Raw genomic sequence first — 13372 nt, 5'->3', positions numbered from 1 at the left:
TTAATAAACTAATTCTGATAGTTGATTGCATTCAGGTTTTTTTCTATGAAAGTGGCGAATAATTTATAGTTGGAGTTCTAATCACGGTATCATTAACTTAAAAATCAATATATCAGTTTCACAATTTTCAGATAACGATTTATGGCTTTGGACGTTAAATGAATAAATCGTGCATCGATAAAAAGTTCTTCGCATGTAAAACATAATTCTTTGCGTTTCGTGATATTTGGATGTTCGTAACGTCCAATTAGCCTTCTACAAATTATCGCGGTCTATAATTAAGAGAAATCTTTGCATAATGAAGCAACTTTCTTATAGATATAGATGGTATACTTTGGTTAAATCGGCAACGTTTTCGACAGTGAGTTTCAGCTTTTGTTTCCTTCGTTTCATCGCCGTATATTCGTACATTTGGTTTCCATTTATGGAGCTCCTGATTTGTTAAGTACACGCGTGGCTTATCGTCACGCGTCGTCTACTCCTTTGTGTTCCATTCCTGTATCCTGGTAGATTCAAGGTCTTACATGCGATGACGATCGGTGCATTGCTTTTGTGGAAACGATGGAACAACCATACTGTAAGTGGTACGCGATGATTTGTTTGTAAAAGTGATCTTTCAATACTTTTGGAACAATGTACATCTGATTAGAAAGTACTCGCGTTTCCCAGAATTTCACAAGTAGCTCCACGATCGAATATCTTCCTGAAAACATACTTTCCAAACAAACAGGGTAATTGCTTCAGAAGCCTTGAGAAACCGAAGCAGGAAGCCATTCCATTCTAATCAAGGACGTACTGTACTCGAATCACTTTTAACCCGATGTTTTAATTCGATATGTATCTAATTGTTTAATAGAGACTTTGTGTTTTACTGAGAAAATGATGACGCTATACTTTCGTGTTACTACTAAAATTTTGATTATAGTTTATCATGGTTTTTCACTTTTAAATGAATTTAAAAAACACTACGGAACATTCGAAACACTGATTATTAGACTGCGTATTTTTATACATCTGTGGGAAATTTGAAGGTGCGACAATGCACAGGACTAATGTAATACACAAACACATATAAAAATAGGCAAACTGTAGTACTCTTTATAATATTTAATTAGTAAAAAAAATTGCCTACTCAAGTCCTAGTTTTTTAATTATTGGATCAGTGCAAAAGTTCATGCCCGATTTCAATGAATGTCGCTAAATTATTTGTCTGCAAGCCACGTTTGTTGTTACATGTACAAACTTCATAGCGGATGAAAAAGTTCCGGGAAGGTGTAACAGTGGAAACTGCTGTAAAAAACATTCAGGACATTTACCAAGATGATGCACCAGTTCTTCGTGAGGAAGAATGGTTTGCAAAATTCGGGCAATTTCCAATTAGATGACGAGCCACGCTCTGTCCGATCTTCTTTTATAGATGACGACGTTATGTTTAATTCGTTGCAAAATGATCATCGAATTTCAACTGAAGAAGTTTCAGAGAAACTTTTTTTATTGTACGAAGAGCTAGCAGGTGCACAGTCTTGGTAAACGTCCTGAATGTGTCTTACAGCAGTTCCCACTCATTACATCAGTTCCCATTCTTAAAGAATGACATGACGCAAATGAACCCTTTCTCTGTTCATTTTCGAAATCTTTTCCACAATATAGAAACTGTCAGAACACAGATGTCTGCTGGAAGTTGAAGTAACAATTGAATTTTGCTATGAAGTTTGCACATGCAACAGCAGATGTGATTTGCAGAGAAATAATTTAGTGACATCCATTAGAATCGGACACGAACCTTTGCACTGACCCAATAAATGCACAAAAATCTGAATTTGCATGAACAGCCACGGTCTACCAATCACGTATCCTGATATTAAAATTAACAAACTTTCCAAAAGTTGATCAATTTATCTTCTGTGTGTCACAATTATTAATGTTCGTATCATGGATGACGCATTGATCTAAATTTACCTATATATGCATATGATACCATGAGCGCCTTTTCATTCTGTTTTTCAACAACTCGAGCTACTCTGTTGCTCGATCCATATGCAAACACATGGAAATCGTGTCAAGAGCATGACATAGAAAAAGAACAAATGTCGATAGCTTGATGACGCTATAGTTAATCTTTTTGCAAAATTCGCGCAGTATTCATCCTACATACACGAAGCAATTACGTTTCACGACGGTCGCGTCAGCAATTTTCTGGGTGCTTCGAACCGTGGACTCGTGATCGTATCACGTTAATTATCTCGATCCATCGTCCACTATCAAATCCGTGAAGAAGCATAAATTCGAGAATCTTCGTCGTCTTCCTTCTAGGTAGAAAATCCTGTTACGTAACTCAACTTGTCTGTACGGGCAAAGAACCAGGATGTCAAACGACGGTAATCACGGAACAAAATAACAGCCACGCCACGAAAATTCCAGCTTTTATAATCGCACGAGAAAACGATCACCGGTGGCATAGCAATTACAGAAGTCTCGTATAAAATTAATATCTCGACCGGAAATGGATCGTATTTCTACAATAATGTTGCATAAACGCTTTTACGAATCGATCTGAATGCCAGACGTTTTTTCAACATTTGTTAAAAATCCTCCGATGCAATGCAAGCTGGGAAATGAAAGAACATTGACAAAGTGGTATATAACTTCCGTCAGACGAACAGTCAGTCTCTAACGCGTGAAAGTGGCTATTAACCTTATAATATTAACACTTGTACTCGTATTAACCTTGTGCCGCACATACTAAATTATCGTTTTTCTTTAAACTCTCTTCAAACGCTCCATTTTCGTCTGCGTTTTATTCTCCACGAACACTTTCATAGAGATTCAACATGGCACGTGACCGATTCGCACGAGAGACTATTAAACTGTGCTACGGTTTACCTTTTAGTGAAAACGGTTCGCTCTACATTACATATACATATACATGTTATATGTATTACACATACATATATATATTACGTATACATATCACAGCGAATATCTTGAAACTTAGCACAACATAGTCTAACTTAGTTTAACTTTCCTTTGTATTTCCGGCTCAAGTCGTTACAATTAAAACACGAGCTACCTTGCACTACTAGATGCACGACTAGCATACGAAAATCGAGCTCTGCTCGCGACATACCTATTACTTGGACTTAAATCTCATTGTCAACGATACTCGTGCGCCGTTTCTTTTCCAGCTGTACGGTGGAACGAGTTAAAAGATAGCGAAACACAACATAGCATGACATTACAGCCTAGGTACACGTGGAACGTAGAAGAAAACATTTGTTCCCCATTGTTCACCGATGGCACCTCGCTGAGGTAAGATCACCTACGGTCTCCCTCTACTTTCCTTCCGCCTATCTTTTGCCTTACAACCTTACTAGGAGCCATCGAAGGTCGATGTAAAGCGACGCTGGCGCTTCGTTCGTGGAATGCAAAAGAACGAGCGATTCTGCTCGCTCAGCCGTTTTGTCATTGGTCAAAATAGAACGGATGAAAAACGCGTGAATGAGGGGAAAGAAAAAACGGAAGCAGGCTGTCCGCTTTTGAAAACAACGACTGCCAGAATAGATTTGTTCATAGGTTCGTGTCTGTTTGTAGGCAGGCGGCCTCTTGTTTGTCCGCAACGCGCGGCCATTCAAAGAAAGCGAAGATTATGAATCTTAAGTAGTGGTGTGGTTTCTCGTAAAAAGCTGACGCTGTTGTTTTCCTTCATTTCTCCGTTCCTTTTTCAAGTTAGGGATAGTTACGACTGGGATAACGTGTTGACTTAAAATGTGCGAAACGTCTACCAGCGGGATAACTTGGTATAACATTTGTCTATGAGTTTAGTAGCGCCCATAGCTGCTGCTGCTTTTCTCTGCACGTTAACCGTGACGATAATAGAGACAAAACTGGTTCGTACATAGGTTGCCTCGTTTTTCGAAACCGATGCTTGCGAAGTTAATTATAGACCAATAATCCTGGTCGATTTAAAAACTGCCTCGTGTGTAAGTTTACCACTGCATAGCGGGGCGCTCGTAACAGAAATAGCACGATGTTTTCAACGACAATGATCGCTTACATGTCTCGAATGGAAATCGGAGAAAAATGTTTCCGCTCTGGTCCATTCGCTACATAATTTATTCGTTATCTGCCACGAACGCAACCACGGATCGATCGTGCCCATGCGTGCAACGGACAGAAAGATAATGGGTAAAAACGACGACTAACAAATTCCAGGCAATAAGCCGGATAATTTAAGGCCGGAACCTTTTCGACCGGTTTCTCTATCTCTCGCTCTCCCTCTCTCTTTTCTCTCTCTCTCTCTTTCTCTCTGCTTTAATACGGCCAGGCGTAGAACCGAAAAAGAAACCACCAGTAACGCTCGATGTCGTTGAGTGATTCTTTCATTTTCCAGCGAATTGACACCTCGGTAACGTTGTTGGCGTATGGACACAACGAGTCGAAAGTTTCCTAAGCGGACGTTAAAGTATGACGAGAGTAACCGAACGCGACGTTTCGCGATTTATACGCGGCCGTTGATAATAATCGATCGCCAAAAATGGAGTCGTTTGCGTAAATATCGGCAGCGTTCTTACGCTCGAGGCCAGCCAATTAGCTGATCGACCGCTACGCGTCCGTTTTTTCACACTGTTTCGTTACACTTCACCGTCCACCGTCGATAACGGCCTCTAATTCGCATCAATAGCAATTCCTGCGAAAAATGAAAACCAGTTCCCAGCTAGCATATCCGTTACGCTAAATCGCGTTTTAAAAGAATCGTTAGACCGAATCATCTTCCCAACGAATCGATCAAAACGACATGTTAATTGCACGTGCGCTATTGTCCATAGGCATTCGAAGACTTGGTGCAATTCGGTCAAAAAATTAATATTCTTGTCATCTGTGTTTTTACGAATGTAACTGAACAGATAATATCCTAGAGAAAAAATGATTTTTTTTATTCGATATCATAGAGACTATTCTAGTTCGGACATTTTATGTACATTTGCTTATTACTATACATTCTATATATTTTTCTAACTTAATTGCTATATAATACAGTTACTATATTTTTTTGCTAGATATTAATTTGCAAGTGCCTAAATACTTATATATGATCGTCTATACGAGGAATATGATAATAAAAAAATAGAACTATGTCATTTATAAAACGTAGAACTCGTGCTGTACCATTTTTCGCTTAACGGTTCGAGCGATCACGTTTTTTGCCGCTTTTAACACATTACTTTGAAGTGGTACATGATGTTGCGAGTTTCTTTGAACTTTGCGTGTGGCGTGTGGATGGTGTTGAATGCGATTCGTTGTACGCTTGTTGGACAACTGTAAAAACAGTGGATTCGAGAGCGATAGATACGAAATGAAATGCGAAAGATAATCGATAAAGCTGTTAAGTAAGTTTACAGTTCTGGAGAACGGTTAATGCGCGTCTTAATAACTGTTATTTAAACCAAGGTCTACCTTTTTGTCCTCTGGTTAAGGTGTCGTTAAAACAGTCACGAATACTCGCTGCGGTACTGTCACAAAAGCTCCGTACGAATATCCATGATTCCAGTCGAAGGTTCATTCCAGAGGTCGCGGACCTTAACGGTCACCCGCCTTTTTGGGAACGATTCTTCTTGCCGCGTATTGCTGTTTAGTTGCCACTCTATCCTCATTTTCCATTTTCTACAGTTACTATCTTGCATCGCTGGAAAAAGTATGAAAAATGTTCTTTATTCTGTAAGTTGGTCGTAAATCAATAGGAAAGTAACTTCGAATTGTGTGAGAAGAATGTAAATGAAAAAATTTCAATGTTCATACCTGTTCATATTGAACCTAAAGAGTAATTAAAAAAATCAATAAAGGTATAACTATAATTAAAAATAGAACTATAAATATAATGTATATGTGTACTCTGATCTGGGTATTTGCATCCATGGTGTTACAATACAATAGAATCGATAGAGAGCACGTTCATATATTTATAGCAAAGGATTACCAAAAGTAAGTTATAGCTCTAACTAAAGGCTACAAGGAACATAAATAGAAATCTATTTATTAGTTCCTTTGTTCCTAGATCTTATAACCCAAAACATAATTTATATTCAAGGGCACAATAATATGGGTCCCTCATTATTTAGAATATTTTTGTTTCACTAAATTCTATTTTTTGCGTAATAGCGGTCTCCAGGTCACGGATGTACATAAATAAAGATGTAGAGTTTTTCTTCAAGTAATTACTTCTACAATACCCATACATGTAAATAGGTATTAGATCATTCGATAATTTCATGCCAATTTAGAAGTACACATTGCCAATAATAATTGGAATCCGATAATTTCTGCACTCTAGCCTCCCATAATTCTTTCGATTATTCATACATTCTATCAGAATGTCTTTTAGGGACATTCAAGAAACTAAATTTCCGTTTTGAGGAGGAATTCAGGTAGCTCTTTTTTTTTTATAGTCGATACGTTGCGCTGTGTTTCGACGTTTCGTGTACGTTTCTATCGATTTGAACAAAATTTCAATTTAAACATTTCCTCGTCTACTCGTTTCTGGAAACTTTCCAGAGGAAAAGGTAGGACTTTTGCGAAAAAACCGACGAGATCTCGCTCTTATTCGTTAGGCATGGCCCGCGGACTAATTACAGCGTTACTAATCGCAGAGAGGATCCTGGGCGTCGCGCAACGACCGCTCGACTTTCTTCTTACGGGCGAAATTGTTGTGACGTTCGAGCGACGGCCGATATTAATTTTAAACGCCAATCCGCGCATCATCCATAAATGGAGTGTCGTGATTCAGCCGGTCTGGTTTCGAGCCAACGCACGCAGAGAACTTGACCTGCTCGTCTTTCCGTCACAACTTCTTTCCTCGTATCCGATGGACTTTCTCGCTGGAGCGATCGCCTAACGTTTTTTTACCCATTGCCGCTCGGCTCTGCTCGAAAATTAACGAAAGCGTGGAAATCGTTACAACGATCGCAGCTAATGACCGCCTGCCACGGACATCATTATTGTTGTACCGATCTCGCCGAACCGTCCTCACCGAACGGTTCGGTCGAGAAGGCATCGAGGATGATTGAGAATCGCTTGACATCGGCTCTAACGCGGAATTATATACTGGAGGTCGTTGTTAAGAAATCGTTAGAAAAGTTTAGGAACCGTTAAGATTCGCTACGAACTAATCCGACCCTGCTATGTTCCTTGGCTCAGTTTCGGGCCATTAGAAGTTTCGTTAGGTGTTTTCTTAGAACATTAAAAATCCTTCTGTTTGTCGAGGACTGCAGGAGGATTAAGGCAAATTATGATATATCCACTATTCGTAAGTATTAGAACAAAGAATGATAATTGATGCTACTGATCGATTGAGATCTAAATTATCAAAGGAGAAAAGTAATTGAGCGATTGTGTTTATGCAGAACAACGATCTAGGAATTTGTAAAAGTTATTTGTAAGACGTAGAAGAGAGCAGATGGAATTTGCAGCTATCTATGCTACTTCCTTATGGTAAATGAATCCATGAAAATACATTCTTTATTTTTCAAATATTTAATATTATTTATATATCTAGATAACGAATTTGGAAACTTCGTACAACATGGAATTGATCGATGTAACCACTGAGAAGTTCACATACCAGGAAAAACAATGTGCGATTAAGTATTTACCCCTGATATTGGATATGTTTTTATAGTAAGAGCAGAATTAAGGAGCGAACAGGTATTCTTCTTGACAAGTGCAATATATATTTTCTCAATAAAAAATCAAAGCTAAGATCGCAGCAAGTTGCACGTTCTATGAACCGTGTAAGATTCTCTTCCCACGAAATCGTCATGGTATCAAGGACTCATTAATTCCGTCAGACGTAACAGCGACACTGTTACTCGATTATTCAGTAGAACTGTTACAGCAACCCGAGTCGTATATTACGTAAATGTCCGCCGCTTTCAACCGAACTCGTGGCACTGAGTTCACGGTTAATCCTAAAAAAATGGACAAGAAATCGCAACACCGGAATGCAACGTTTGATTTATACTCTTTATCGCGTCTAACGGGCGCTGTGTGCATCCACTATGCAACTGGTCACGTTATTAACAACAATTAATTACCTGTTTAACACGGCGATTGCAACGTTCGGCTTCTTCTTTTTTTGATTTTCTGTACGTGTGCGTGCACAGAGAATATTCAATCGCGTTGAATTTGCATACGAGTCCGTTTCATTTCTAGAATGAAACGGGTTAGTCGTTTGTAAAACGGTGTTTTGTTGTTTCTACGCATACTTGTTCCGGTGGAAACGAGTTTAAATGTCTTTCGAAGAAACTAACGTTTACGTAATATTCGCTTTGTGCGAACTTCCTCAAAATATATACGTAGACGGTATTTTTAGAGATTTTAGAGAAACGTTTAGAAGAGGTAACACATTTCACGGGAATTCTTCTGTTTCCTAACTCGCACGTTCCCACAATCGATAGATGGTTGAACGTTTAGAATTATAAGCACAATGTTACTTTCGTCGAAAGATAATTAACAAAATTATAGATACTTTTCATCTCATTCATGAACTGCTTTACCTATTAATATCATTATAATATTGTAATTTTCCTATTATATTATCTCAATATTAAAATATTTGTACGAATTGCTTGCTTATCATATAAGACGAACGCAGCTAACATAATTTGTTAAGCTTCATATTCTTTCTCGGTCGAAATGAATTGGCACTTTTGTATGTAAAATCTCCAAGGAAAAAGTTGTGCTACGAAATATCTTGATAGTACAGGTAGAAAATTCTGCTCAGGAATAAAAGCGTGCAATGTGAATACATAACTAATAAATCACGAATTCAGTCTGCCATTCGATGCTCTATCCTTAACGTACAAACTTCACCAAGCAAAAGTAAAAACCAAAGCGTGGTAGGAAATATAATGAATAGACTGGCGTCTCACGAACCACCCTATCACCCGTACACATCTGCACATCCATCAGTCGTTATCTTGGCGCGTAAAATTCCCACGTGTCAAAAATCGCTACGTCAACGAAAATTCCCATCGTCATTCGAAAGTTCAGCACAATCGCTGTAGCTATACCAACGTATACAAATACAGTCGTCTGTTCCATTACACCGGAGCACTATCGACCTCTGATAATAAATCGTACGCGCACAGTGTTATCTCCGCGGTGTAATTGCCGACACTGCCCTTGAATTAAATCTCGAAAAATTCACCATTTGCGAGTTCTCCCTTTACGGGCTCGACGAAATCAGATAAATGGAATTTTGGTGTACTCGAGATGCAAGGAAATTCACGAGGCGATTGAAAGCACGGCCGAAAACTGAACGCGCAGAAAAAGCGAGAAACGAGGTGGGAAGCTCGCTCGAGCGTGGAGACACGAGCCTGGGGCCAAGTCAACGCACTCCGATCGAATGAACGCAACGTGTGCTGACCGGATCTATGCACACACGTTGCGTGTATCAAACAATCCGTCGGTTGCGCAAGATACGACGATCGATTCAGAACTCTGCGTCTAATACGCTCGCTTACGTTGACAAGTTATTGTGAAATCCGCGCGCGTTCGCACGAGGCTCGCGCGCCTTTCCACTCGCCGCGCTCCTTTTCATTGTTAATTGATCGAGCCTCTCCTCTTAGCGTTCGCTTCTTGTCGCTTTGCTAACGCTGAAATCGTGCCAGTTTGACGTTTGACAAATGTCCGTTGAACGTGGTGATAATCGTAATGGAAAATAGGATTCTCCCTACGGAAGCAGTATCCCATTCTCCGCGTGAAAGTTTCCTACTGTGCCTTATTTGATTTTCAGACTTTTGAGACTCTACTTTTGAATAATGGTGTATACGTATTACACTGTCGACATCAGCGTACCGGAACCTTCTTCTGCGGTTTCGAACAGCTGCCAACACATCGACGCTGGTCCATTTACCTCGATTTAATTAAGGAAACTTGCAAACGAGTCGCTGCATCTACAAGACGTTTTCATTTTCATGGAAACGCTGTGATACCGTTCGTGAAGGAGATTAGCCGCTTCGCTGCGTTACTAGGCCGAGAATAATTTTACTCGTGTTTTTTTACTGCGTCAAAACTTCCGAAATATTCTTTCCCTTGAAAAACCGTGAAACGAGAACCGAAAAATACTTCGGTCTAATATAAGAGAACTCTGTATGTAATGTTGATGCGATTTTAATGCGGCGTTACTTGAAGCTTAATTATATTCCCAATAATGATATCGTACACTTAAGTGTGCTGCGTCATTAGAAATATAGATCTGTGAGATCGCAAAACGCCACTTAAAATTTCCTGACGAATGCGAATATTTACGCGAGTGTAATTTTATATACACGAAGAATAAAATATCCGCGATGATAGTGAATTTTTTGCATTCGTTCGCTGAAATGCAAAATTTTTGTTAGCGCTATGAATATTTCACGTTGGAATAATTTCCACTATCAAAATACGATACGCAACAATCTGTGTTTCAGCCTTTCCTGTTTATTAGCTTGCTTTAACCACTGTGAAATGGAGTTGTTCGCGAGTAAACAATTAAATCAATCAATCAGCGCTTATGTTAATGTTTAACGCTTTCTCGAAAAACGATAAAACATTTTCAAGCAGTTTCATATCTATCTCTATTCTATCGATCGAGCATTGTTTAGAGATATTTCACAAGGAAATTTGAACAAAGCCATCACGTCGCGTCGTCCCGCGATACATAGTCGCTAGAAGTAAGAACTACACGAGGCACGAGAGACATAGATGCATACAGGCCTCGTTTCGTGCGATCGCTCGACCTCTGTGCATAAGTCGGTGATAAGTGGCCGACTGTATCAAGATAGAAAGCAATCTGGCCACGAGCGTCGCCGGTCTGTCCCAGATGAAATGGAAAAAATATCCTATTAGGAAAGCGCAGGAGGCTGCCGTTCAAATACGCCGCAGTTTGCGCAAGAGACTCGGGTTAAGTTAACAGAGGCAACGGTATCTCGTTTGACCCCATAACAACGCCGGCCACTTTACGTATCCGTGTATTAGGAGCGCGTTTGAAGATTCCATCGATGCCATTGGAACGCAAATGCTCGAGGAATGACGCTGTGATCGGGCAGGGGTAACACGTACTCCACGAGACGATCGTGCAGGCGTTTGCAGGATGGCATTGTCTCGCGGTTAGCAAGTATACGATCGAGACACGTACGAATTAAAAGGCAAATAAAAATTATCCACGTTCTTATATAAATATCTTACGATACGTTGTTATATATTAGGATGTCAGAAAAGTTTCTTTCGTTGTATAAGGAAATAGTAGACGCGCAATGTTTTTTGTTTTATATCAGTTTATTGAATTATGCACAAACATAATAATAGAAATAGGACGGGATGGATCATACCTAATTCAGTAAAATAATATAAAACAGAAATTGTTGTTCATCTATTATGACCTTATGAAACGAAAGAAACTTTTCGGACAACCTAATAGATACATTGAGCAAATTAAACGACGATCATTTTTACTGTTCTCAATGACGGTTGGGATGTGATGTCTTTAAATTAAAGTTGTAATTCCGATCGATTAACTCGAGGATAATTAATTTGCAGAAAGTTTTTTTTTAACTTACCAGGAACGATTCAAATAAAGGAACTCTTTGGTTTTAGAACTTCGATTCCATAATTTCTACCACGTTAGTTAGTGTCATTTTCTAAATTCATTTGGCAAGACGTACGTCGAAGATCACAACGATTCGATTATTTAGAATAATTCAAGACGTCCAGTATCTGTTAGAGCTACGAAACTTATTATCAAGAAGAGAAAGTGATAAATACTCGAAGGCGCCATAAATTTGACCTTCTTCGGTACTGCGTCATAAGCCAGATGGATCAACCGTTTTACGACTGCGACGCAAGAAATTGGCGTTCACTTCTTTGACTCTGACGAAAGCCTTGAAGAGGTATATATCTTATCGAAGCTTTCCCTGCTCTAATTATTAACACGTATATCCTACAAAAATTTGCAGATATCTGCATAAGCAATGATCCTATTGTAATATCGTAAAATAATTTGAATTAGAGATCGGTTGAAATTAGAAAAAACCGTGTACGTCGTCCTTCTGTGGTTCGTTTACATTTAAAAGCGCCTATGTGACTAATGTCACCTAGTTCTTACAGAGATATGAGAAAAACAACAAACAACGTTAGAGCAGAAAGACGGTTTCGTGTCTCAAGGAGGGACGACCGAGAGGTCAGGGTATGCGAGTCGAAAAGTGAGTGTGTTGCGAGAGTCAGAGTTGATCGAGACATCGAAGAGTAGAGTTGAGAGAATTGATCGAGTTGTCAGTTGTTAGAGTTACTATAGAGAGAGTGAAAGAGTGTATGTTAGATTTGTTGTGACGAGAGTTGCCAAATAACTGTAAAGTTATTTGATATAGATAAGAGTATCGCATTTAGTTTCAGTTAAACAAACATCGTTTTCTGTCCAATTTATATTTGTATATTTAATTCACTATTAATAAATTGTAAGTAATCGGAAAAAATGTATATCTTAATTTCCACGATACTACACTATTTTGTTACATTATTAAAGTTTGGCCTTGAAATCGCTTCTTCATTACTCCGATTTTATTAAGAACCGAACCTACGTATATTCTCTCAAGGCGTACAAATCAATGTGAGTAGTAACGTCAACCGAATATCCAACGACGTCCCATCCATGATATCCTAACATGACTGATACAACCAGAAGAAATAGTAAAATAATTGATAAATCGAAAGGCGAAGAAATGCAGTTTACCTGTATGTACACACTCGTGTATAGGGTAGAAATAATGGTTTTAGCAGCCGGTGATTAATGTTACGATGGCAAAAGCCGGAGGAGGAATTAGCGCGTCTGAATGTGAAGAGCAGATAAATTTCCATTTTCAACGTCGCGTCGTGAGCTTGCGCGCTAGTTTAATTATCGACGCAAGCGTACGAAGAGAGGAGACGACAGCTTTCTTAACCAGATAGTAATACAAGGTCTCGCCGTAGCCCCTACAGCTCCCCTGCAAGGCTAACTGGAATATTTGCATAATTATTATAATAATACAGCATCGCGTTTAATAAACCATTTACCGATGGAAGAGGAAGAGGGGAGGGGCGTTCGATCATGCGTAGGGAAATAAGGGGGAGATCATTTAGAGAGGCGAGGATAAAATCACTTGGCACTTCGTGGGCAACGATATCGGCTATGTTTAACGAAACCGAAGCAGCTAAAACACTCGCTCTAGGCAGGAATATTAAAATAATTATTAGACGAGAAGCGCGAGGGAAGTTGCTGTATCTCGACAAGTTGGTAACGAACGCGATTGAAGTGTAATTCGCGTATGAAAGGATGCGTCAAATGTATATTTATCGCCACGCA

General features: G+C 39.2%; 1 long non-coding RNA gene across 1 annotated transcript in view; it reads right to left on the bottom strand.

Moving 5' to 3' along the window:
- Window positions 1-4944: 4944 nt before the first annotated feature.
- Window positions 4945-13372, bottom strand: part of LOC117211058 — a 132040-nt gene continuing 123612 nt past the window's right edge. The window contains exons 4-5 of the long non-coding RNA XR_004488197.1: window positions 5455-5683; window positions 4945-5316 (exon numbers count right to left, since the gene is read on the bottom strand). This is a non-coding gene — a long non-coding RNA (uncharacterized LOC117211058). The remainder of the gene's footprint in view (window positions 5317-5454; window positions 5684-13372) is intronic.

The sequence above is a fragment of the Bombus bifarius genome, unplaced genomic scaffold, assembly GCF_011952205.1.
Source record: "Bombus bifarius isolate JDL3187 unplaced genomic scaffold, Bbif_JDL3187 scf7180000008216, whole genome shotgun sequence".
NCBI classification, from domain to species: Eukaryota; Metazoa; Arthropoda; class Insecta; order Hymenoptera; family Apidae; genus Bombus; species Bombus bifarius.
This window is presented reverse-complemented; position numbering and strand designations above follow the sequence as displayed.